This window comes from Schistocerca nitens, chromosome 12 (genome assembly GCF_023898315.1).
Source record: "Schistocerca nitens isolate TAMUIC-IGC-003100 chromosome 12, iqSchNite1.1, whole genome shotgun sequence".
Classification (NCBI taxonomy): domain Eukaryota; kingdom Metazoa; phylum Arthropoda; class Insecta; order Orthoptera; family Acrididae; genus Schistocerca; species Schistocerca nitens.
Window position 1 is genome coordinate 12,974,959 of NC_064625.1, and position 23,213 is coordinate 12,998,171.

At 46.0% G+C, this 23,213-nt stretch overlaps 1 protein-coding gene across 1 annotated transcript in view; it reads left to right on the top strand.

The window, feature by feature from the left end:
- The first annotated feature begins 14,775 nt into the window (after positions 1–14,775).
- Positions 14,776–23,213, top strand: part of LOC126215250 (juvenile hormone epoxide hydrolase 1-like) — a 60,887-nt gene continuing 52,449 nt past the window's right edge. The window contains exon 1 of the mRNA XM_049941923.1: positions 14,776–14,829. The gene's annotated coding sequence lies outside the window, so the exon portion shown is untranslated. The remainder of the gene's footprint in view (positions 14,830–23,213) is intronic.

Here is a 23,213-nt window from a genome sequence, read left to right on the forward strand (position 1 = left end):
CCAGGTGGGAGCCCCGAGTCGTCCCCAGAGCCGGGGGTAACTACGGGACATGCAGTGGTTGTAGTCAGATGTCAGATCTTCCTCCGCTGTCCACTCCTACCGCGCTCTCAATACTCGCGGAGCCACCAAGTAGAGGCGTCTACACTGGCGCGAGCATAGCTGCACACCGCACTTCCGCACTCTTTTACAACTCAAGCTGCCCTGCCTCGCAACGCGACAGACACTCTCCATACGCAAAAATAAACAACGGCATACCTACTGTCATTTCGTCGTTGCTATCGATACATTTACAGAAAATTCCCTTGGCTATTACCCAGCAATTCACAATATTTTCATTATATTTACAATCAATTATATGCAGTCAGAAATAAATACACTCTTACATCCAGTATGTATTAAATCTGTTGTTGTTGTGGTCTTCAGTCCTGAGACTGGTTTGATGGAGCTCTCCATGCTACTCTATCCTGTGCAAGCTTCTTCATCTCCCAGTACCTACTGCAGCCTACATCCTTCTGGATCTGCTAAGTGTATTCATCTCTTCGTCTCCCTCTACGGTTTTTACCCTCCACGCTGCCCTCCAATACTAAATTGGTGATCCCTCGATGTCTCAGAACAGGTCCTACCAACCGATCCCTTCTTCTAGTCAAGCTGTGCCACACGCTCCTCTTCTCCCCAATTCTATTCCATACCTCCTCATTAGTTATGTGATCTACCCATCTAATCTTCAGCATTCTTCTGTAGCACCACATTTCGAAAGCTTCTATTCTCTTCTTATATAAACTATTTATCGTCCACATTTCACTTCATGGCTACACCCCATACAAATACTTTCAGAAACGACTTCCTGACATTTAAATCTATACTCGACGTTTAGAAATTTCTCTTCTTCAGAAACGCTTTCCTTGCCATTGCCAGTCTACATTTTATATCCTCTCTACTTCGACCATCATCAGTTATTTTGCTCCCCAAATAGCAAAACTCCTTTACTACTTCATGTGTTTCATTTCCTAAACTAATTCCCTCAGCATCACCCGACTTAATTCGACTACATTCCATTATCGTCGTTTTGCTTTTGTTGATGTTCATCTTATACCCTCCTTTCAAGACACTGTCCATTCCGTTCAACTGCTCTTCCAAGTCCTTTGCTGTCTCTGATCGAATTACAATGTCATCGGCGAACCTCAAAGTTTTTATTTCTTCTCCATGGATTTTAATACCTACTCCGAACTTTTCTTTTGTTCCTTTATTGCTTGCTCAATATACAGATTGAATAACGTCGGGGAGAGGCTACAACCCTGTCTCACTCCCTTCCCAACCACTTCTTCCCTGTCATGTCCCTCGACTCTTATAACTGCCATCTGCTTTCTGTTTTTTGTCATCAGTCTACTGACTCGTTTGATGCGGCCCGCCACGAGTTCCTTTCCTGTGCTAACCTCTTCATCTCAGAGTAGCACTTGCAACCTACGTCCTCAATTATTTGCTTGACGTATTCCAATCTCCGTCTTCCTCTACATTTTTTGCCCTCTACGGCTCCCTCTAGTACCATGAAAGTCATTCCCTCATGTCTTAGCAGATGTCCTATCATGCTGTCCCTTCTCCTTATCAGTGTTTTCCACATATTCCTTTCCTCTCCGATTCTGCGTAGTACCTCCTCATTCCTTACCTTATCAGTCCACCTAATTTTCAACATTCGTCTATAGCACCACATCTCAAATGCTTCGATTCTCTTCTGTTCCGGTTTTCCCACAGTCCATGTTTCACTACCAATCAATGCTGTACTCCAGACGTACATCCTCAGAAATTTCTTCCTCAAATTAAGGCCGGTATTTGATATTAGTAGACTTCTCTTGGCCAGAAATGCCTTTTTTGCCATAGCGAGTCTGCTTTTGATGTCCTCCTTGCTCCGTCCGTCATTGGTTATTTTACTGCCTAGGTAGCAGAATTCCTTAACTTCATTGACTTCGTGACCATCAATCCTGATGTTAAGTGTCTCGCTGTTCTCATTTCTACTACTTCTCATTACCTTCGTCATTCTCCGATTTACTCTCAAACCATACTGTGTACTCATTAGACTGTTCATTGCGTTCAGCAGATCATTTAATTCTTCTTCACTTTCACTCAGGATAGCAATGTCATCAGCGAATCGTATCATTGATATCCTTTCACCTTGTATTTTAATTCCACTCCTGAACCTTTCTTTTATTTCCATCATTGCTTCCTCGATGTACAGATTGAAGAGTGGAGGTGAAAGGCTACAGCCCTGTCTTACACCCTTCTTAATACGAGCACTTCGTTCTTGATCGTCGACTCTTATTATTCCCTCTTGGTTCTTGTACATATTGTATATGACCCGTCTCTCCCTATAGCTTACCCCTACTTTTTTCAGAATCTCGAACAGCTTGCACCATTTTATATTGTCGAACGCTTTTTCCAGGTCGACAAATCCTATGAAAGTGTCTTGATTTTTCTTTAGCCTTGCTTCCATTATTAGCAGTAACGTCAGAATTGCCTCTCTCGTCCCTTTACTTTTCCTAAAGCCAAACTGATCGTCACCTAGCGCATTCTCAATTTTCTTTTCCATTCTTCCGTATATTATTCTTGTAAGCAGCTTCGATGCATGAGCTGTTAAGCTGATTGTGCGATAATTCTCGCACTTGTCAGCTCTTGCCGTCTTCGGAATTGTGTGGATGATGCTTTTCCGAAAGTCAGATGGTATGTCGCCAGACTCATATATTCTACACACCAACATGAATAGTCGTTTTGTTGCCACTTCCCCCAACGATTTTAGAAATTCTGACGGAATATTATCTATCCCTTCTGCCTTATTTGACCGTAAGTCCTCCAAAGCTCTTTTAAATTCCGATTCTAATACTGGATCCCCTATCTCTTCTAAATCAACTCCTGTTTCTTCTTCTATCACATCAGACAAATCTTCACCCTCATAGAGGCTTTCAATGTATTCTTTCCACCTATCTGCTCTCTCCTCTGCATTTAACAGTGGAATTCCCGTTGCACTCTTAATGTTACCACCGTTGCTTTTAATGTCACCAAAGGTTGTTTTGACTTTCCTGCATGCTGAGTCTGTCCTTCCGACAATCATATCTTTTTCGATGTCTTCACATTTTTCCTGCAGCCATTTCGTCTTAGCTTCCCTGCACTTCCTATTCCTTTCATTCCTCAGCGACTTGTATTTCTGTACAACTTGTAAATAGTCTTTCGCTCCCTGTATTTTACCCCTGCCAACTTCAGAATTTGAAAGAGAGTATTCCAATCAACATTGTCAAAAGCTTTCTCTAAGTCTACAAATGCTAGAAACGTAGGTTTGCGTTTCCTTAACCTTTCTTCTAAGATAAGTCGTAAGGTCAGTATTACCTCACGTGTTCTAGTATTTCTAAAGAATCCAAACAGATCTTCCCCAAAATGAATGAGATTTTCACTCTGCAGCGGAGTGTGCGCTGATATGAAACTTCCTGGCAGATTAAAACTGTGTGCCCGACCGAGACTCGAACTCGGGACCTTTGCCTTTCGCGGGCAAGTGCTCTACCACTGAGCTACCGAAGCACGACTCACGCCCGGTACTCACAGCTTTACTTCTGCCAGTACCTCGTCTCCTACCTTCCAAACTTTACAGAAGCTCTCCTGCGAACCAGGAGAGCTTCTGTAAAGTTTGGAAGGTAGGAGACGAGGTACTGGCAGAAGTAAAGCTGTGAGTACCGGGCGTGAGTCGTGCTTCGGTAGCTCAGTGGTAGAGCACTTGCCCGCGAAAGGCAAATGTCCCGAGTTCGAGTATCGGTCGGGCACACAGTTTTAATCTGCCAGGAAGTTTCAGATCTTCCCCAAGGTCGGCTCCTACCAGTTTTTCCATTCGTCTCTAAAGAATTTGCGTTAGTATTTTGCAGCTGTGACTTATTAAACTAATAGTTGGGTAGTTTTCACATCTATTAACACCTGCTTTCTTTGGGATTGGAATTATTATATTCTTCTTGAAGTCTGAGGGTATTTCGCCTATCTCATACATCTTGCTCACCAGATGGTAGAGTTTTGTCAGGACTGGCTCTCCCAAGGCTGTGAGTAGTTCTAATGGAATGTTGTCTACTCCAGGGGCCTTGTTTCGACTCAGGCCTTTCAGTGCTGTGTCAAATTCTTCACGCTGTATTATATCTCCCATTTCATGTTCATCTACATCTACATCCTCTTCCATTTCCATAATATTGTCTTCAAGTACATCGCCCCTGTATAGACCCTCTATATACTCCTTCCACCTTTCTGCTTTCCCTTCTTTGCTTAGAACTGGGTTTCCATCAAAGCTCTTGATATTCATACTAGTGGTTCTCTTTTCTCCAAAGTTCTCTTTAATAGCTTCTGTAATAAAGCTTACTGATTCAGAGTGAGAAGTACAGTACAAGTTATCAAGGATATTAAACGGAGAAATATTTTGAACGGTGCAGAATGTGTTTTATCTGCATTTTCGGTATTACAAACGTGCTCGCTATTCTTTCATTCGACTTACATTTCTACATAAGCAGATATTTAAAAAGTGAAACGGCATAATACGCCTAAAGTAACGCAGAGAGGAAAAGAACTTTTTTTAGATGACTTGGCAACGCTACACACACAAATCACGTGGACATATGTTTATCCGGAAGAACGAAAATAAATTTTAGTGGTGCAATAACTTTCGTGTTTGAAGTAAAAATATGAACTGCTGCAAACCAACGTGAAATTAGTTCAAAAACATCAGTGGCAAACGTACCAACAACCAAAAAGTGTGCGTTCATCCTACACGTTCCCAAATTATCGGAACCAAAAGCGCCCTAAGTGAAATCACTCTTCAATACCTTTTGTTTTACATCTTCGAAGCAAAGCAAAACTGTTAACACATTTCATTCCAGACCACTGACGATGTTTTAAACGAATAAAACAAAACGCATGTGGTGAACGAATTACGAATTTTTTAATAGTTACAAGGACGGCTTTGAATACCTTAAATGCTTCGCGTATATTTATCTAAGTATGTGCATTCATACATAGTTTAGTTTGTTGCGCAACCGAGACGATACCTCCGCAAAAGTGGCCCCCAAAATATCCCACTGCCCACTGGTTCTGGTAGAGACAGGCTATTTGACTGCTTTCTTGAAATTAAAATAATTTGGAAGCCCCCAAGACGCTCCATTCGAGTCACGTGACAGCTGTGACGTCAGAAGCTGGCTCGCTGCTCCTACTGCCATAAAGCTAATTGAAAGAGTTGTCTTGTTTTGGAATTTATGTTTCCGAAAATGGATTACAAATGGTGTGTAGTACCACATTGTACAAATACATCCATAAAAACTCTTGAAAACGTTTTTGAACGTTCGAAAGAAGGAGCGTAAAGAGTGGTTGCACAGTACCGGCAAAATGCCACCACATCGATGCCCAAGTTCCCTTACTTAATTAAAAATGTCTTCCACTCTGTAGTTAACATTAATTTACCTCCGACATATGCCTTCGTACTGTTACAAAGAAGGATAGCGTCATTCTAAGAAATTAAGCTTTTAGAAAAAATTGTGGCTATACCGCTTCATTTCACATCATTACGTAGCTTGTTTGGCAGAGCGGTGGACATTAGAATAAAGTAAGATGATATCCGCAGGTCGTGCTTTCGAATCCAGCCTGCCACAATATTTTAACTTACGAGTGTGAGTCAAATGAAAACCTTAAATTTGTAATAACAAATCGAAATTCCCTTCCGTTATCCTGTAAGTTGGTAAGCATGCTACAAACAGCGTGCAGAATGGCCTGTAGGTGGCAGCAAAGTGTAGACGCACACATACCGTCGCAGTGTCAGTATAAAAATGGCCGCCCCACTTGCGACTTGCACCAGGGAAGCACAGCGTTCTGTTATTCGGTTATTGTTTAGTGAAGTGTGAAACCTACTGAAATTAATCGAGAATGAAGGTTCAGTATTGTGATGCATGTTTGTTACAGCAGCAAGTCTACGAATGGAGTAGGAAGTTCGCAAATGGTGTGACTTCAGTGGAAGGTGTTCCTCGTCCAGGTCAGGCACAACGAGTTGTGACTCCACAGAACATTGCAGCAGTTGAAGCCATAGTGAAGGAAAACCGCCGAGTGACATAGCAGCATGTTTACAGATTAGTCATGTGTCAACACACCACGTTGTGCATGATGTGCTCCAGTTTGACGAAGTGTCTGCAAGATGGATGCCACGGCAGCTGACTCCCGAAATGAGAGAATGACGTGTCGACGCTCGTGAAGAACTTCTTCGGCGCTTTGAACGAGAAGGTGATGGGTGATGGCTTCCTTGCAAGAATCGTTACTGGGAACGAAACATGGGTTCACTTCCACCAACCGAAAACGAAGAGAGCGAGCAATGAATGGCGCCATTCCTCATCAACAAAACCAAAGATGATCCGAACAGATCAGCAGGGAAGGTTATGCTGACGCTCTTTTGGGATGAAAAGGCGTTATTTTGGAGCATTACATAACTAGAGGGACCGATGTCACCAGTGCATCATACTCAGATCTCCTAAAAAATCATCTGCGACCTGCAATCAAATCAAAGCGACGTGGATTGCTGTTAGCAGGTGTACTTTTGGAACGTGACAATGCAAGGCCCCGTCCGCAGCTCGTGGTCGTGCGGTAGCGTTCTCGCTTCCCACGCCCTGGTTCCCGGGTTCGATTCCCGGCGGGGTCAGGGATTTTCTCTGCCTCGTGATGACTGGGTGTTGTGTGATGTCCTTATGTTAGTTAGGTTTAAGTAGTTCTAAGTTCTAGGGGACTGATGACCATAGATGTTAAGTCCCATAGTGCTCAGAGCCAATGCAAGGCCCCACACTGGCCATACAACATTTGCAACAGTCACAGACCTGCATTTTGAGTGTCTTCCTCATCCAGCATACTCACCAGACCTTGCCCATAAGTGATTTCTATGTGTTTGGACCACTCAAAGACGCAATGGGAGGAAAGAAGTTCCGTTCTGATGAAGAGGTACGCCACGCGGTGCATGAGTGGTTGCGTGGACTACCACAAGAATTGTTTTCTAAATGAATTTATGCACTTTGTAAGCGCTGGAGGACTTGCACTGAGAGTGAGGGAGATTACGTTGAAAAGTGATACAGCTGTGTACCATTTCTGCACAATTAAAAAAATATTTAAGGTTTTCATTTGACTCACCCTCGTATTTGTAGAAATAATCGGCAGCTCCTTCATATGAACACAAAGCCACAATTAGAAACAGTATTATTGGTTATTTTACTTGGCGTTTACATGCTCTTACATTTTCAAGAGTGTTTACACACGTCACGTTCAAAAAGATGTTTTCTAGTTATGTGACCACACACATTTTACTTTATTACAAACGAGGTTTTTTTTGTATCTTCGTATTGACCAGCTAGCCTCCTTATAGTTTAAGCTTTTAAGGTTTCATCCTCTTACAGGAGGTGAAATTAAGTCTGCTTCAGACACTGACGTTAGTTTACGCTCACAAACAGCACAGTCCTTATGTTTGTGTTACCTGCATGTTGTTTTATATCGCTCTACGTATAAAACCCCATCGTCCTACAGCTCGTTGTACTGAGTGAGGGAGTTTGGCGACATCTTCAGTACTGGCAATGATTTCCGAAACAATGAATTGTTTGTACGCAAGTGCATTTGTCCATTTCTGAGATTAAGATTGCTGTGACGCAATATATAATACAGGTACCATCGAAACAACTGTTATAATGAATTATTGCTAACGCAATTGCCATATTTCGTGTAAAACTTTTTGAAACTTGTGTGCTACGGTCGCAGGTTCGAATCCTGCCTCGGGCATGGATGTGTGTGATGTCCTTAGGTTGGTTAGGTTTAAGTAGTTCTAAGTTCTAGGGGACTGATGACCATAGATGTTAAGTCCCATAGTGCTCAGAGCCATTTGAACCATTTTTTTGAAACTTGTGTTATATTCATCGGTAGTCACATTCGCTATCTGTTGCGCCATAGAGCGCTTCGTAGAGGTGCCCTCTCTGCTGAGTATCTTACGTAGCGGAAATCAGCACTAAGATTTCCCAGGAATTAATTTATTGTGCTTTGGGCCACAGTTCATGACTGACAGTCGACTATCTAGATAACTTGCGAAAGTTCTACAGTTGGTTGGTTTGTGGGATTAAATGGACCAGACAAGTTCTACAGTTCCTTAGTTTTGAGCGAGTTTAATGAAGTTGTAGGGAGCAGAGAAATGAATATCCGTCGTAGCGCATATCGCCGCTCTAAACTGGTGGGCATAAGCGCATCAACTTTCGCAAGGCTTCCACTACCACCGTCCAAAAAATTCCTTTCTTTCGTCACTTAACAGTTGCAAATGCGTTTTCCATCACTAAATAGCCAAACTGTTTGCAGAAAAAGTACGTAAAAACCTCGTAACTCCCATCATAGCGTGTAGGCTATCACGGCCGGCGTCTTCAGTCGAGTCGTAGACTCACCTCAGATGATGTTGCCCGCAGCTGGCAACGAAACGTCAGCGAGAAGTATTTCTACTATTGGACCACGGCCTCTTAGCGCAGAAGTTTTAATTACTCGTAACTCCCGTTGGCACTCCTGCAACACAAGCACTGCTTCGTCTTACTCCTAGTCTGTGACGTCATCAGAGCTTCGGCCAATAACAGAGCGTTTTCGATCACGTGACCAAATACTGATATTTGATGGTTCAAATGGCTCTGAGCACTATGGGACTTAACTGCTGAGGTCATCAGTCCCCTAGAACTTAGAACTACTTAAACCTAACTAACCTAAGGACATCACACAAATCCATGCCCGAGGCAGGATTCGAACCTGCGACCGTAGCGGTCGCGAGGTTCCGGATTGAAGATCCTAGAACCGCTCGGCCACAGATTAAGAGAATAAGAGTCTGGCGCAGTTGTTAGACCGGTTATTGCTGCTACAATGGCACGTTATCAAGATTTAAGTGAGTTTGAACGTGGTGCTATAGTCGGCGCACGAGCGATGGGACGCAGCTTCTCCTAGGTAGTGATGGAGATTTTCCCGTGCGACCATTCGACGAGCGTACCGTCAATAACAGGAATCCGACATGGCTGCGGCAGGAAAAAAGATCCTGCAAGAACGAGACCAACGACGACTGAAGAGAATCATTCAACGTGACAGAAGTGCAACCCTTCCCCAAATTGCTGCATGTTTCAGTGGTGGGCCATCATCAAGTGTCAGCGTGCGAACGATTCAACGAAACATAATCGATATGGGCTTTTTGAGCCGAAGGCCCACTCTTGTACCCTTGATGACTGCACGACACAAAGCTTTACGCCTCGCCTGGGCCCGTCAACACCGACATTGGATTGTTGATGACTGCAAGCATGCTGCCTGGCTGGACGAGTCTTATTTCAAATTGTATCGAGGAAATGGACGTGCACGGTTAAGGAGACAACCTCATGAATCCTTGGATCCTGCATGTCAGCAGAGGACTGTTCAAGCTGGTGGAGGCTCTGCAGTTGGTGTCGTATGGGACCCGTGATCCGTCTAGGTACGACTCTGACAGGTGACACGTACGTAAGCATCCTGTCTGATCACCTGCATCCATTCATGTCAACTGTGCATTCGGACGGACTTGCGCCATTCCAGCAGGACAATGCGACACCCTACACGTCCAGATTTGCTACAGAGTGGCTCCAGGAACACTCTCCTGAGTTTAATCACTTCCGCTGTCCATTAAACTTGCCAGACATGAACATTATTGAGCATATCTGGGATGCCTTGCAACGTGTTGTCCGTAAGAGATCTCCACCCCCCTCGTACTCTTACGGATTTACGGACAGCCCTGAAGGTTCATGGTGTCAGTTCCCTCCAGCACTACGTTAGACATTAGTCGAGTCTATGCCACATAGTGTTGCGTCACTTCTGTTTGCTCGCGCGGGTCCTACACGGTATTAGGCAGGTGCACCAGTTTCTTTCGTTCTTGAGTGTATATATTTCTCATGGATCAAGTACTGTGTCCCTTGCTTTCAATGAAGGAAGATGCAATTACGTACGATTTTAGAGTACTTCTACGTGAATACTTCGTAGTTTACACCATTTCGTTCATGAGTTCTGCCTGTGTTTACATTCGCTTTAGCATTATTCGGGTCTCTTGGTAATTGACTATCTCATGGCACCCAAAATATACAACAGGTATTTTGTACATGACATTATCTTACCGAAAGTGTCTGGACGGCCATTAGTGGATATCAGCATGGAGAGTGTGTGTGTGTGTGTGTGTGTGTGTGTGTGTGTGTGTGTGACGTTTGTTTGAACGCTGCTGAATACAGTTACAATGAGATTTCTGATCTCTGTCGATGAATGGTAGCCAACTGTTGCTCAAGAGCCGAAATCAGAAAAGGTAGTGATGCCAGTCTCTGGGGTGTGGAGCGATGTCAAAGCTGTAACACATCGCAAAGGTGTTCGGTTGGGATCAGGTGGGGATTCTCAGCAGGAGGAATGTTAGTGTCCACGAAAGAGCATTTCCTCACAAACGCAGCTTTGCAGTGAGGTGGCTAAAGTCATGGGGCAGCTCCTCATGCAGTGTCGGAGTTCCTTTTGTCTAGAGTAGTGCTACAGCTACACGTGGCAGGGACTCAGCAAGTCGTTACAAGTCTCCTGCAGAAATACTGAGCCGTGCTGCCATAATTGCGAGAGTGTTGCCGGTGCAGGTTTTTGTGCACGAACTGATTTCCCGATTGTGTCCCATAAATGTTCTATCTGGGAGGCCAAATGATTTAATCGAATTGTCCAGAATGTTTTTCAAACCAATCTGGAACAATTGTGGCCAGGTGAGATGGCGTGTTGCCATCCATAAAAATTCCATCGTTGTTTGGGAACATGAAGCCCATAGATGGCTGAAAATGACCTCCAAGTAGGCATTTCGAGTCAATGATCGATTCATTTGGATCAGAGGACCAACTCCGTCCCATGTAAACAAAACCCAGAGCATTACGGAGCCACCACTGGCTTGCACAGTGCTTTGTTGACAACTTGGGTCTATGGCTTCGCGGGGTGTGTGCCACCCTCTAATCGTAACATCAGCTCTTACCAGCTGAAATCTCGACTCACCTGACCAGGCCACGATTTACCAGTCATTTAGGGACAAACCAGTACGGTCACGAGCACAGGAGCTGCGCTGCAGGCGGTGTCCTGCTGTTAGCGAAGGCACTCGCGTCGGTCGTCTGCTGTCACAGACCATTAAACCCAAGTTTCGCCTCACTGTCCTAAAGGATACGTTCGTCATACGTCCCACATTGCTTTCTGCTGTTATTTCGTGCAGTGCTACTTGTGTGTTAGCACTGACAATTCTACGCAATGAACCGAGCGCCGTGCCGCAGTGCTTAGGACAGTGGACTCGCATTCGGGAGGGCGACAGTTCAAACCCGCGTCCGGCCATCCTAATTTAGGTATTCCCTAAATCGCTTCAGGTAAATGTCGGATCTTTTCCTTTGAAAGGGCAAGGCCAAGTTCTTTCCTCATCCTTCCCTAATCCGATGGGACCAAATGTTCAAATGTGTGTGAAATCTTTGGGACTTAGCTGCTAAGGTCATCAGTCCCTAAGCTTACACACTACTTAACCTAAATTATCCTAAGGACAAACACACATACCCATGCCCGAGGGAGGACTCGAACCTCCGCCGGGACCAGCCGCACAGTCCAGGACTGCTGTGCCGTAGACTGCTCGGCTGATCCCGCGCGGCCCGATGGGACGGACGCCCTGCTGTCTGGTCCCCTCTCCCAGATGAAGCAATCAACCAACTTCATAAACCATACGTCCAATTTCAGTTAAACTTGGTACACGTACCTGTTACCGTCTGCAAAGAATCACTGTGGGGTAAGAGCCGCCCACGTATCAAAGGAGCGGCGATGAGTGTGAAAAACCATTGTAGCCCACGACAGGAAAATACCCGTACTTCTAGTCATTCAGTCTTCGAGAATGAGAACACTTACACACTTGCAAAAGGCCGTTGGCTACTGCGTTGTCCAATGGTGAGAGGTAATGCCTCAGATTTCGTATTCTCGGTATACTTTTGAGGCTCTGGATCTCGCAATTATAAATTGCCCTAACGATTTCTGAAATGAAATGTCCCATGCGTCTAGCTCCAACTACACTCATACTGGTAAATTAAGGATAAATGCAGAATGTGGTGCAACACAACGTGGCACTACACAAAACTGGCGCTAATAGCATAGGCACATAGGGAACACAGACGACACCCATCTGTAAGTCCACGGTATTGGTGATAAGTTGAGAAAACCGTCCCGAAGCACATGTGCTACAAAACGCCACTGTTTCCTGCGCATGTACCCCGACATCAATGTGGGGTATGATCACCATGCACACTTTCACAGGCCGCACAACGGGTTGGCATACTCTGGATCAGGTGGTGGAGCGGCTGCTGGGGTATAGCCTTCCATTCTTGCACCAGTGCCTGTAGGAGCTCCTGAAGTGTCGTAGGGGTTTGAACACGTGCAGCGATACGTCGACCGAGAGCATCCCAGACGTGCTCGATGGGGTTTCGGTCTGGAGAACAGGCAGGCGACTGCATTCGCCTGACATCTTCTGTTTCAGGGTACTCCCCCATGATGGCAGCTCGGTGGGGCCGTGCGTTATCATTCATCAGGAGGAAGGCGGGACCCAGTGCAGCGCTGTAAAGGCGGACATACTGGTGCAAAATAACTTCCCGATGCACATGACCTGTTACAGTTCCTCTGTCAAATACATGTTGGGGTGTACGTGCACCAATCATAATCCCACCCTACACCATCAAAGCACGACCTCTATGCAGGTCCCTTTCAAGGATATTAAAGAGCTGGTATCTGGTTCCTGGCTCACGCCAGATGAAAACCCGGCGAGAATCACTGTTCAGACTATACCTGGACTCGTCCGTAAACATAACCTGGGACCACTGTTCCAATGACCATGTACTGTGTTCTTGACACCAGGCTTCACGGGCTCTCCTGTGATCAGGGGTCAGTGTAATGCACCTTGCAGGTCCTTGGGCGAATAAGCCGTGTCTCTTCAGTCGTCTGTAGGCTGTGTGTCTGGAGACAACCAGTGGTTGCGGTAAGTTCCCGAGCAAGGCTACCTGCAGTACTCCGTGGCCGTCTGCGGGCACTGATGGTGAGATACCGGTCTTCTTGTGGTGTTGTACACTGTGGACGTCCCGTACTGTAGCGCCTGGACACGTTTCCTGTGTGCTGGAATCGTTGCCATAATCTTGAGATCACAGTTCGAGGGCCCGTGCTACGACCTTTGACCAGCCTCCAGTCGCCCTAGTATTCTACCCCACATAACGTCATCAATATGTCTTCTTTGAGCGATTTTCAACATAAAGTCACCATCAGCACGTCTGAAAACTTCTGCACACTTACTCGCTGCACCGTACTCTGACATCCACCAACACACCCATGCGTATGTGGACCGCTGCGCATGTCCCGAAGCACATATGCTACAAAACGCCACTGTTTCCTGCGCATGTACCCCAACATTAATGTGGAGTATGATCACCGTGCACACGTACACAGGCCGAACAACGGGTTGGCATACTACAGACTACCATCGTCTGTAGCTGTGGATATCTCTGTCCCACGACTTCCGTCACCTCAATGTTTGGCAGGATGCATACCCGTACTGGTAGAAACAATCGTCATTTCTGGACTGTTCCTCTAGTTATCACGCAATGCTGTAACATGTGTTCCTATTCTGCCTAACTGAAAAAAGGGGACCAGAATCTAACCACGAGAAACTTGCCCATACCATAACACAACGTCCTCTGGGGACTGGTGCGTTCACAGTCCTCGTCTGAACCCAACGGAGATGAGTTGCAGACCCCAGCGTCCATCACTACCTTTCCTGGTCTAGCCCCTTCGGGAAAAGACTCCTCCACAGACATTCAGCTGCCTCACTGAAAGTGAGGTCATCATGCAGGCGAAGGATGGACAGAACCTATTTTCAAATGAAACTACACGGTTCCAGAGACCTTTTGAAGTCTCACGCGTTTATGATGTATGTGCAGACTGAAGCGACCGAGTGGGCCTCCGTGTGAATGGTAATTTGGATTGAGCAGGGAGGTGATCTAGGGTAGTCTGTGAATTTCTACTAAGCCAGTGCGCCAGGATCGCATACTGCTTAGCGCATCTGTCCACTGAGCAGAAGACCCGGGTTCGAATCCCAGTGAAGGTGCAAATTTTTATGCGTAGCTTCATTGTGTATAGAACGCACCTGAATGTGCACTAATAGGTGTCGTGAACTTTTGATCGGACTGCATATTTTATGCAAGTCTGCAGGCTTTCGTGACCGTTGTCACTGAAGTTAAAATCTTCTGGGTTATTAGGCCGCGTCAAGTTTCTTCTAAAATGTTCGGCGTTTCGACCCGTCTCCTGGGATCTTCCTCAGGATCTTTTGGTGTCCGCTACTACTGGAACACATATTTTATGAATTTTGAAGGCGAATACTGCGACAGTCATTACAACGAGCTGTTTCATAATAATGCTTTTTCTTTCATTTTCTCCGTAAACAGCTGGAGAGCTGGTCATCGGATCACAAAGTATTACAGAAGCTTGTTTCTGACCCATTCGTCTTCTGAAATAAAGCAGCTCCCTGCTGTGTGTGTGTGTGTGTGTGTGTGTGTGTGTGTGTGTGTGTGTTTGACTGCGTTGTAGGCAAAGGCAGGAGGAACGGCAAGGAGCGGGCGGCCACTTTATCTGTCCCGTGTCGTATCTCAGCGTGCGATAACGGGCGAGCACTTAAAGAGCCGCTACTTAGCACAGTCACACGCGCAGTGCAAGGTCGGAGAGTCACGTCGCTACGTCTGCTGCTGACGGGTAAGTGCGTTGCTCGCTGCCTCTATGATTATTAGTGGACCTGCTTGTCAACCAGTATACCACACACATACTTCGTCTACGCCAACATAGACATCTGCATGTATTGGCTTAGTGCATGCGTTCATAGCGTTTTTCCATAAGTTTAATGAACACAACACATAACGGAGACTTTAGTCATCAACAATATATTCTCCTTCACTATTTACAATAGTCTGACACCGCTGGGTAACTCCTCGACTGCGCGACTGTGGAAACCACGTGGTTTTGAGACGAAGTACTTGTCGAGCCATGTTCGGGGGGCATCTTCATTCTGAAAGGAAGTTTTTTTGTGGCTGTTCGATAGAGAGCGTAATAGGTGAGTAGTTGAGGCTGCAAGATCGGGAGAATAAGATGGCTGTGGAATCACTTACCAGCCTAATTCCTACATAGTGTCTTTTGACCGTGTAGCAGAAAGCGCGAGGGCGCTATCGTGGAGTAGCGTCGCTTCACGCGGTCTTTCTTCTCGCTATTCTTGCACTCCCTCTCTAAGACGTCTCAGTTGTCGACAATAAGTGTCAGCAGCGATGGTTACATCTCGCGGAAGCGATTCGTAGTACACCGCATCGTCGCTCTCCCACCAGATGCATAAATTACCTTTTGTGGATGCGCGCAGCTATTTGTACGGGGAGTTGCTGCTTTATTTGCGCTCAACTATTCCTTTGTTTTCCTTACGTTACCACTTCTCGTCACCAGTAACGGTACAGGACAGAAACGGCTGGCACTGTTCACGAGCCAATTGATGACGAACAAGCAGAGAAGCTGACGTGACCACCAACAGATTTTTGTGATTTTTGGCTCAGAGCATGCGGTACCCATACAACCGATTTTTGAACCTTACCCACTGCACGAAAATGTCGCATGACAGTGGAATGATTACACCACATCACAACTGTCAGTTGTCCAGTACATTGACGTGTCATATAGTGAATTGATGCGTTTACACGATTTTCTTCAAACGCCGAAGGTCTTCGTGAACGCTGAGAGTCACTAGTGTCAAAACGATCTTCCTTAAAACGAGAAAATTACGTTCTTGCGTTGCTCTATCCGATGGCGTTGTGCCCAGACAAAGCACGAATGTTACTGCCTGCTTGCGCTACTTTCGCCCCTCTGTTGAACTCAAAACAGAAGAATATCTACATATACAGCTATATCCATACTCCGCAAGCCACCTGACGGTGTGTGGCGGAGGGTACCTTGAGCACCTCTACCGGTTCTCCGTTCTATTCCAGTCTCGTATTGTTCGTGGAAAGAAAGATTGTCGGTATGCCTCTGTGTGGGCTCTAATCCCTCTGATTTTATCCTCGTGGTCTCTTCGCGAGATGTATGTAGGAGGGAGCAATATACTGCTTGACTCCTCGTTGAAGGTATGTTCTCGAAACTTCAACAAAAGCCCTTACCGAGCTACTGAGCGTCTCTCCTGCAGAGTCTTCCACTGGAGTTTATCTATCATCTCCGTAACGCTCTCGCGATTACTAAACGATCCTGTAACGAAGCGCGCTGCTCTCCGTTGGATCTTCTCTATCTCTTCTATCAACCCTATCTGGTACGGATCCCACACCGGTGAGCAGTATTCAAGCAGTGGGCGAACAAGTGTACTGTAACCTACTTCGTTTGCGGACTGCATTTCCTTAGGATTCTTCCAATGTATCTCAGTCTGGCATCTGCTTTACCGACGATTAATTTTATATGGTCATTCCATTTTAAATCAATCCTAATGCCTACTCCCACATAATTTATGGCATTAACTGCTTCCAGTTGCTGACCTGCTATATTGTCGCTAAATGATAAAGGAAATGTTCCGATTTCTCCACTTCATCTTCTAGCCTACACACGTCAACTCACTATCTCCAAATGTCAAAATGATACATACAAACAGCAATAGTAAACTACTTATAAAAGCCGGCCGGAGTGGCCGAGCGGTTCTAGTCGCTACAGTCTCGAACCGAGCAACTGCTATGGTCGCAGGTTCTAATAACTTATGCGCCAGCCTAATACATCTACATGACTGCTCTGTCAACCGCACTTAGGTGCACGGCACAGGTATCGTGGAACTGCTTTCAGAATATTTGTCGGCCTGTCCACTGTACAACAGCGCGTGGGCAAAACTGAACACCCAAATCTATCATTGCGAGCTCTGGTTTCTCTTAGATTATCATGATTATAATTTCTCTCTTGTAGTCGAATTAAGTCGGGTGATGCTGAGGGAATTAGATTAGGAAATGAGACGCTTGAAGTAGTAAAGGAGTTTTGCTATTTGGGGAGCAAAATAACTGATGATGGTCGAAGTAGAGAAGATATAAAATGTAGACTGGCAATGGCAAGGAAATCGTTTCTGAAGAAGAGAAATTTGTTAACATCGAGTATAGATTTAAGTGTCAGGAAATCGTTTCTGAAAGTATTTGTATGGAGTGTAGCCATGTATGCAAGTGTAACATGGACAATAACTAGTTTGGACAAGAACAGAATAGAAGCTTTCGAAATGTGGTGCTACAGAAAAATGCTGAAGATTGGATGGGTAGATCACATAACTAATGAGGAGGTATTGAGTAGAATTGGGGAGAAGAGGAGTTTGTGGCACAACTTGACAAGAAGAAGGGAACGGTTGGTAGGACGTGTTCTGAGACATCAAGGGATAACCAGTTTAGCATTGGAGGGCAACGTCGAGGGTAAAAATCGCACCGCGGCGTAACGTTCTCAAAGCGTTGCGTCCTCTCCTCTACTCGCGATCGGCACTCCCTTATATCTCGAGCCGGCCCAAGTCCAAAGACAAACCTCGGCACTAGGAAGTCGATCGTACTCATGTCAGAGATACTACTGGCGCCAGTCCCGCCACAGATCAGTAACAGAATGACGCAGTTATTAAATGTAACGAATTTCTTTTCCTTGTCTAATACATACATAGAAAGAAGGATCCTTTATTGTATGATTATATGATTGCAGAACAAACCCTGGTAGCAGTTACTTCTGTAAAATATCTGGGGGCGTGCGTGCGGAACGATTTGAAGTGAAATGATCATATAAAATTAATTGTTGGTAAGGCGGGTGCCAGGTTTAGATTCATTGGGAGAGTCCGTCAACAAAGGAGGTGGATTACAAAACACTCGTTCGACTTGTACTTGCGTATTGCTCATCAGTGTGGGATCCCTACCAGGTAGGGTTGATAGAGGAGGAAGAGAAGATCCAAAGAAGAGCGGCGCGTTTCGTCACAGGGTTATTTGGTAAGCGTGATAGCGTTACGGAGATGTTTAGCAAACTCAAGTGGCAGACTCTGCAAGAGAGGCGCTCTGCATCGCGGTGTAGCCTGCTGTCCAGGTTTCGAGAGGGTGCGTTTCTGGATGAGGTATCGAATATATTGCTTCCCCCTACTTATACCTCCCGAGGAGATCACGAATGTAAAATTGGTGAGATTCGAGCGCGCACGGAGGCTTTCCGGCAGTCGTTCTTCCCGCGAACCATACGCGACTGGAACAGGAAAGGGAGGTAATGACAGTGGCGCGTAAAGTGCCCTCCGCCACACATCGCTGGGTGGCTTCCGGAGTATAAATGTAGATGTAATGATGGAGATGAGTCTTCCATGATGTTAATACTGATTATACATTCTGTTAATCTCCACTGGTTTTTCTTCTGTCATAAGCCTTCAAATGGCTCTGAGCACTATGCGACTTAACTTCTGAGGTCATCAGTCGCCTAGAACTTAAAAATAATTAAACCTAACTAACCTAAGGACATCACACACATCCATGCCCGAGGCAGGATTCGAACCTGCGACCGTAGCGGTCACGCGGTTCCAGACTGAAGCACCTTTAACCGCACGGCCACACCGGCCGGCCATAAGCCTTCATACGGCTAAGTTTTAACAGCATATAGTTCACATTATTTTGTATCTCTTTTCTCTTAAAAATATATTTTCTTTTCTGTCTCAAACATAATAAACTGGACACTGCGTTGACGAAACCAATACCCTACTTTTAAAAGATGTTTAGCTGCTCAACCTGTGCACTTTCATACTGTAGGCGCCAAGAAACCAAAAACACAGATAGGAGGAGGAAGAGTTGAACAGACATAGGAGAGGAATAAATGGACAGACAGCAATGGGGAAGAGGGATGGGTACAGAAAAGAAAGGGGAGGAGATGAACCGAGAGCTGGTGGTGTAGATGAAGAGAGAAGGAGAGCTGTGGAGATGATGGACAGGGAGAAAGAAGATGGAAAAAAAAACAGAGGGGGGTGTGTAGAGAGAGGCGGGCGGATGATGTGGATAGAGGGATTGGAAAGGAGATGGCCAGACAGGGGGGCAAGAGGAGTAAGTGACTCATTTGTCAGTTACATAATACTTTTCATGTTAGCTGCTTTACTTCGTGCTATCCAAGAAACCCGGCGTTTCCCAGCTAAGTTTAATTTACGTCTATGGTCACAAACTTTTGTTAACACATTACCGGTTTCGGTCTATAATGACCATCATCAGATCTGTTTTATAAAAAGGAAGTCCTAATGTACTGCAGCCATAGGACTTTATTTTTATAAAACAGAGCTGATGATGGTCATTATAGACCGAAATCGGTAATATGTTAACAAAAGTTTGTGACCATAGACGTAAATTAAAGAAAACTTATTGTATATATGGGTCACTGTTTTATTCGCGACAATGTCGCAGCTTGTGATTTCCCAGGTATTTATTAGTTCCAATTTTCTATTACCCCATTTCCTTCTTCCTCCTCTCTCTCTCTCTCTCTCTCTCTAGCTCCTCCTCCACCCTCTGTGTGTCCATCTCCTCTTTTGCGCTCTCTGGCTGTCTTTTCCTTCCTCCCCTCTCTAGCCACATCTTCCTCCCACCTGTCTCTATGCATCCCCTCTGTTTTTTTTCCATCTCCTCCTCTCTCTATCCATTTCCCCCATCCCTGTCCAACTCCACCGCTCCCCTTCTCTGTTCATCTACACCCCCCCCCCCCACCCCTCTCAGTCCATCACCACCTTTCTTTTCTGTGCCCACCTGCTCCTCCTCCCCATCTGTCTGTTTATATTTTCCTTTCCTACGTCTGTTCAGTTGCTTCTCCTCCTATCTGTTCCCATCTCCTCCTTTCCCCCTCGCCGTCTGTCCTCCTCGTTGTCCTCCCTTCTGTCTCCATGTTATCATACTCACACCAATAGACCGCTGGTGGTTCTTACCCCTACTGTTTTCCTCTCCAGATTGTAACTGACATTTTTACCACATTTGTTCGAAATCGTTCCAGCGTTTAGGATGAGTTTTTTACCCGTGGCTTTACTCGCATTTGCCCATCAAAATATACTTGACACATATTCTACTGATTTCACACACACACACACACACACACACACACACACACACACACACACATATATATATATATATATATATATATATATATATATATATATATATATATATACACTCCTGGAAATTGAAATAAGAACACCGTGAATTCATTGTCCCAGGAAGGGGAAACTTTATTGACACATTCCTGGGGTCAGATACATCACATGATCACACTGACAGAACCACAGGCACATAGACACAGGCAACAGAGCATGCACAATGTCGGCACTAGTACAGTGTATATCCACCTTTCGCAGCAGTGCAGGCTGCTATTCTCCCATGGAGACGATCGTAGAGATGCTGGATGTAGTCCTGTGGAACGGCTTGCCATGCCATTTCCACCTGGCGCCTCAGTTGGACCAGCGTTCGTGCTGGACGTGCAGACCGCGTGAGACGACGCTTCATCCAGTCCCAAACATGCTCAATGGGGGACAGATCCGGAGATCTTGCTGGCCAGGGTAGTTGACTTACACCTTCTAGAGCACGTTGGGTGGCACGGGATACATGCGGACGTGCATTGTCCTGTTGGAACAGCAAGTTCCCTTGCCGGTCTAGGAATGGTAGAACGATGGGTTCGATGACGGTTTGGATGTACCGTGCACTATTCAGTGTCCCCTCGACGATCACCAGTGGTGTACGGCCAGTGTAGGAGATCGCTCCCCACACCATGATGCCGGGTGTTGGCCCTGTGTGCCTCGGTCGTATGCAGTCCTGATTGTGGCGCTCACCTGCACGGCGCCAAACACGCATACGACCATCATTGGCACCAAGGCAGAAGCGACTCTCATCGCTGAAGACGACACGTCTCCATTCGTCCCTCCATTCACGCCTGTCGCGACACCACTGGAGGCGGGCTGCACGATGTTGGGGCGTGAGCGGAAGACGGCCTAACGGTGTGCGGGACCGTAGCCCAGCTTCATGGAGACGGTTGCGAATGGTCCTCGCCGATACCCCAGGAGCAACAGTGTCTCTAATTTGCTGGGAAGTGGCGGTGCGGTCCCCTACGGCACTGCGTAGGATCCTACGGTCTTGGCGTGCATCCGTGCGTCGCTGCGGTCCGGTCCCAGGTCGACGGGCACGTGCACCTTCCGTCGACCACTGGCGACAACATCGATGTACTGTGGAGACCTCACGCCCCACGTGTTGAGCAATTCGGCGGTACGTCCACCCGGCCTCCCGCATGCCCACTATACGCCCTCGCTCAAAGTCCGTAAACTGCACATACGGTTCACGTCCACGCTGTCGCGGCATGCTACCAGTGTTAAAGACTGCGATGGAGCTCCGTATGCCACGGCAAACTGGCTGACACTGACGGCGGCGTTGCACAAATGCTGCGCAGCTGGCGCCATTCGACGGCCAACACCGCGGTTCCTGGTGTGTCCCCTGTGCCGTGCGTGTGATCATTGCTTGTACAGCCCTCTCGCAGTGTCCGGAGCAAGTATGGTGGGTCTGACACACCGGTGTCAATGTGTTCTTTTTTCCATTTCCAGGAGTGTATATATCTAGCGAATTCCTGCTGATTACGGCAGGTACACCCAGTGGTATGTCTGTCTGAACCGTAAAGTTACTACTGGTTCACCAAAGGTTATTAATCAGAATTAATACACAAAATGTAAAGTGGAAGTAGGTGCCAAGGAATAACTGGTGAAATTACACACAATTTTCAGTAACACTCTATATTCAAATTTGGTGCAAGATTTTCCTTTTTTTTTAAAAAAAGCAACAATCATTTAACGCATAAGTCACAATTTACGATAGGCAAGGACTATTAATTTATTAAATTATTATAAAAAAATTGCACGCCAGTAAAAGTAAGTACAGGCAAGCAATTTAACATATACAACGCGACGCTGCATGGTATTTCAAACTCATCTAAATTACAGGTGAATTTCACTCCATTAATAAATGAATACAATTTGAATATATGAATTCACTTGTGGGCAGACAAATTTCCCATTTGGTTACAACAGCCGTAACTACGGCCGCCCACAACAGCTTCACTCAGGCTCATTAAATGTCGGATAACCTAACTTGTCTGCAACACATAAAGGCAATCCTGTCTCAAAATGGAAAAACCCTAAACGCATGAATCATGCACACGGGTGGGAAGGGGGGGGGGGGGCGGGAGGGGGGGGAGGGGGGTCACTCACAGTTAATAACATTTCCAAAATATATAAAAAAACAAATTTTACAAATTTCTGCCAGTTAACTTACGGGAAACACACACGTTCGCAAGGCAGGACTTGCGAAGCTTTACAACATTCTCCTTTCAAGGCAACGATTTCTACCAGTAATAAAATGGCATACTTTTGCATGGCAATAAAACACACCAACTTCCTGTATAAAACACATAAGCACGTTGAGTAAAAGCCTTACAAGGTATTGAATTGGAAAAACACACGACAATTTTTGGTAACTAGAAACAATATAAAAAAAAAGTCCACTACGGCGTACATTAACAACCTGCCGAGACGCCCGCTGAGAGCCGCTTCAACGGACGCAGGAAGGCGCGCCGATTTTCAGAACCTCCTCGCCGGTCGACAGCATACGGCCGAATTACAAATTAGGCCCCTCGCGGACCCACGCTCAGGAAGATTCCTTTCGCGACGAGCAGTTAACGCCCCATACCACGGAGCCGCTGCTCGCGTCGCTTACGCTGATGCCGCGGTCTGCGTGCTGTCCCTCTAGCACCGGCAGAGAAGTCGCTTCTCGATGCCCCGACTGCCAACTCTCCACGAGAGCCCATACAGCCACTTCTTAAACCCACGCAAACAGCCCACTTTTGCCCTTTCCCGCTGGAGGGAGACACCGAAGCCTTCCATTGCGACAACGGCGCCACCGCCAGGAAACGGAGGGCGACCGCTTCACGCTACGCGCCGCGGCGCGCTTTTCAAAGCGGTCGTCAACGAGAAAAAGTTTCCTAAATGTTGCAAGTCTCTAAGTGCTGTTATTCTCAAATACTGGACAACTGAAGCATGAGAAACTCAGTGACTTGAAAATGGCATAAAAGGT